This window comes from Siphateles boraxobius, unplaced genomic scaffold (assembly GCF_051911475.1).
Source record: "Siphateles boraxobius isolate OS27281-9 unplaced genomic scaffold, OSU_SipBor_1 55, whole genome shotgun sequence".
Lineage (NCBI taxonomy): Eukaryota > Metazoa > Chordata > Actinopteri > Cypriniformes > Leuciscidae > Siphateles > Siphateles boraxobius.
Window position 1 is genome coordinate 1207801 of NW_027509181.1, and position 4700 is coordinate 1212500.

General features: G+C 35.6%; 2 long non-coding RNA genes across 2 annotated transcripts in view; both read right to left on the reverse strand.

Annotated features, from left to right (window-relative positions):
* LOC143714605 (uncharacterized) overlaps positions 1 to 4700 on the reverse strand; it is a 35534-nt gene continuing 30834 nt past the window's right edge. Inside the window, exon 3 of the long non-coding RNA XR_013195565.1 lies at positions 1 to 39. This is a non-coding gene — a long non-coding RNA (uncharacterized LOC143714605). The remainder of the gene's footprint in view (positions 40 to 4700) is intronic.
* The window catches only part of LOC143714609 (uncharacterized), a 9244-nt gene continuing 5766 nt past the window's right edge, over positions 1223 to 4700 (reverse strand). The window contains exon 2 of the long non-coding RNA XR_013195568.1: positions 1223 to 1421. This is a non-coding gene — a long non-coding RNA (uncharacterized LOC143714609). The remainder of the gene's footprint in view (positions 1422 to 4700) is intronic.

A 4700-nucleotide genomic window follows, 5' to 3' on the forward strand; every position in this document is an offset into this window, starting at 1 on the left:
GCTAATCTATCTTTCTTTCTTTCTAACTGATCTATCTTTCTTTCTTTCTAACTAATCTTTCTTTCTAACTTATTTATCTTTCTTTCTAACTAAAATGTCTTTCTTTCTTTATAACTAATCTATTTTTCTTTCTTTCTTTCTAAATAATCTATCTTTCTTTCTTTCTAACTAATCTATCTTTTTTCTTTCTAACTAATCTATCTTTTTTTCTTTCTAACTAATCTTTCTTTCTAACTAATCTATCTTTCTTTCTTTCTAAATAATCTATCTTTCTTTCTAACTAATGTTTTTCTTTCTTTCTTACTAATCTTTCTTTCTTTCTACCTAATCTATCTTTTTTCTTTCTAAATAATCTATCATTTTTTCTTTCTAATGAATATATCTTTCTTTCTTTCTTTCTAACTAATCTATCTTTCTTTCTAGCTAATATTTATTTTTTCTTTCTAACTAATCTTTCTTTCTAACTAATCTATCTATCTTTCTTTCTTTCTAAATAATCTAACTAATCCATCTTTTTTCTTTCTAACTAATCTATCTTTCTTTCTAACTAATCTATCTTTCTTTCTTTCAAACTAATCTTTCTTTCTTTCTAACTAACTAATCTATGGTTCTTTCTAACTAATCTATCTTTCTTTATAACTAATCTATCTTTCTTTCTTTCAAACTAATCTTTCTTTCTTTCTAACTAACTAATCTTTCTTTCTTTCTAACTAATCTATCGTTCTTTCTAACTAATCTTTCTTTCTAACTAATCTTTCTTTCTAACTGATCTATCTTTCTTTCTAACTAATCTATCTTTCTTTCTAACTAATCTATCTTTCTTTCTAACTAATCTATCTTTTTTTCTTTCAAACTAATCTTTCTTTCTTTCTAACTAACTAATATATCTTTCTTTCTCCCTAACTAATCTATCGTTCTTTCTAACTAATCTTTCTTTCTAACTAATCTTTCTTTCTAACTGATCTATCTTTCATTCTAACTAATCTTTCTTTCTTTCTTTCTAACTAATCTCTTTCTTCCTTTCTTTCTAACTAATCTATCTTTCCTTCTTTCTAACTAATCAATGTTTCTAATTCTTTCTAACTTATCTTTCTTTCTTTTTTCTTTCTAAATAATCTTTCTTTCTTTCTAACTATTCTTTCTTTCATTCTAACTAAACTTTCTTTCTTTTTCTTTCTAATTAATCTAACTAATCCATTTTTCTTTCTTTCTAACTTATCCATCTTCCTTTCTTTCTAACTTATCCATCTTTCTTTTTTTTCTAACTTATCCATCTTTCTTTCTTTCTAACTAATCCTTCTTTCTTTCTTTCTTTCTTTCTTTCTTTCTTTCTTTCTTTCTTTCTTTCTTTCTTTCTTTCTTTCTTTCTTTCTTTCTACCTAATCTTTCTTTCTAACCTCTCTATCTTTCTTTCTTTCTAACTAATCTTTATTTCTTTCTAACTAATCTTTCATACTTTCTAACTGTTCTTTCTTTCTAACTAATCTTTTTCATGAATTTGAACTTATGAACTCATGAATTTATACAATTGTGAATTTTCCTAAATTCATACACTTTTGAACTTTTAAATTCATAAATAGTTCACCATAGCAACCACCCAGAACACCCTAGCAACCACCCAAAATACCTTACAACACCCTAGCAACACCATAGTAACCACCCAGAACACCCTAGCAACTGCCTAGCAACCACCCAAAACACCCTAGCAACCACCCAGAACACATTAAAACACCCTAGCAAAACCATAGCAACCACCCAGAACACCCTAGCAATCGCCTAGCAACCACACAGAACACCCTAGCAACCATCCAGAACACCCTAGCAACTGCCTAGCAACCACCCAAAATACCTTACAACACCATAGCAACCACACAAACTACCATAGAACACCCTAGCAACACCATAGCAACCACCCAAAACACCATAGCAACTGCCTAGCAACGACCCAAAATACCTTAAAACACCCTAGCAACACCATAGCAACCACCCAAAATAGCCTAGAACACCATAGCAACACCATAGCAACCACCAAGAACACCATAGAACACCCAAGCAACCATCTAGAACACCCTAGCAACCGCCTAGCAACTACCCAGAACACCCTAGCAACTGCCTAGCAACTACCCAGAACAACTTAAAACACCCTAGCAACACCATAGCAACCACCCAGAACACCCTAGCAACTGCCTGGCAACCACCCAGAACACCCTAGCAACCACCCAAAATACCTCAAAACACCCTAGCAACACCATAGCAACCACCCAAAATAGCCTAGAACACCATAGCAACACCATAGCAACCACCCAGAACACCCTAGCAACCACCCAAAATACCTTAAAACACCCTAGCAACAGCCTAGCAACCACCCAAAATAGCCTTAAGCACACTAGGAACACCATAGCAACCCCCAGAACACCCTAGCAACTGCCTAGCAACCTCTCAGAATGCCCTAGCAACCACCTAAAATACCTTAAAACACCCTAGCAACACCCTAGCAACCAAGCAAAATACTCTAGAACACCATAGCAACACCATAGCAACCACCCAAAATACCTTACAACACCCTAGCAACTGCCTAGCAACCACCTAGAACACCCTAGCAACCACCCAAAATGCCTTACCAACCACCCAGCAACCACCAGAACACCTTGGCAGCCCACTAGAAACACCCTAGCAACCTTAAATTACTTTAAACTACTTTAAACTTTAAACTATTTAAAACTTTAAACTAAGTTAAACTACTTTAAACTATTTTAAACTTTAAACTAATTTAAACTTTAAAATAATTTAAACTTCAAACTACTTTAAAATTCAAACTAATTTAAACTTCAAACTACTTTAAACTTCTTCAAACTTTCTGGTCAAAACTTCAAACTACTTTAAAATTCAAACTAATTTAAACTTCAAACTACTTTAAACTTCTTTAAACTTTCTGGTCCAAACTTTCACAAGCCAACTTAAAGTTTGTCTCGACGAACTTTTTCTAGTTATTATTCTTTTTATTACCACTAACATTTTTGACTCTAACTCCTCCTAGAGCTTTAACTCTACAAACTCCAAACTCGGCTCAGACACTCAGACTGTTCTGACTTAGTGTGCTATATCTTTTCTAACTGATCGGACTTACGGTTTTCCTAAAAATGACGATCAAACTCGGAAAAAACTCCCATTGACTTTACATTGCGGAATGTTCAGATTTTCAAACTGGCCAACTGTCAAAAATTCAAATCTAAACTCCTTGAAGCCCTAGACTGAATCAAACTGCCATTCTATATACTATGAGCCATTGAGACTCATTTAAACTAATAAACTAATCTATCTATGACACTTTTCTATCTACACTTAAACTATTAAACTCATAATAAATTAATAAACTCTAAACTTGAACTCTTAGACTCATTTAAACTTATAAACTCTAAACTCATAAACTCGTACACTTATAAACTCATACACTTATAAACTCATGAACTCTTACTCATTTAAACTTATAAACTCTAAACTCATAAACTCGTACACTTATAAACTCATGAATTCATACACTTATGAACTCAAACTCATAAATTAATAAATTCTGAACTCTTACTCATTTAAACTTATAAACTGTAAACTCATAAACTCGTACACATAAACTCATAAACTTATAAACTCATGAATTCATACACTTATGAATTTTCATAAATTCATACACTTATGAACTTTTAAATTCATAAATAGTTCACCATAGCAACCACCCATAACACCCTAGCAACCACCCAAAATACCTTAAAACACCCTAACAACACCCTAGCAACCATCCTAAATAGCGTAGAACACCCTAGCAACACCATAGCAACCACCCAGAACACCCTAGCAACCAACCAAAATACATTAAAACACCCTAGCAACACCATAGCAACCACCCAAAATGCAATAGAACACCCTAGCAACTGCCTAGCAACCACCCAGCAACCACCCAGAACATCCTAACAACCACCCAAAATACCTTAAAACACCCTAGCAACACCACAGCAACCACCCAAAATACCCTAGAACACCCTAGCAACTGCCTAGCAACCCCCAGAACACCCTAGCAACTGCCTAGCAACCACCCAGAACACCCTAGCAACCACCCAAAATACCTTAAATCACCCTAGCAACACCATAGCAACCACCCAAAATACCCTAGAACACCCTAGCAACCACCAGAACACCCTAGCAACTGCCTAGCAACCACCCAGAACACCCTAACAACCGCCCAAAATACCTTAAAACACCCTAGCAACACCATAGCAACCACCGAAAATGCGCTAGAGCACCCTAGCAACTGCAAAGCAACCCCCAGAAGACCATAGCAACTGCCTAGCAACCACCCAGAACACCCTAGCAACCACCCAAAATACCTTAAATCACCCTAGCAACACCATAGCAACCAACCAAAATACCCTAGAACACCCTAGCAACACCATAGCAACCACCCAGAACACCCTAGCAACCCCCAAAATGCCTTAAAACATCCTAGCAGCACCATAGCAACCACCCAAAAAAGCCTAGAACACCCTAGCAACACCATAGCAACCACCCAGAACACCCTAGCAACTGCCTAGCTACCACCCAGAACACCCCTGGCAACCACCCAAAATACCTTAAATCACCCTAGCAACACCATAGCAACCACTCAAAATACCCTAGAACACCCTAGCAACTGCCTAGCAACCACCCAG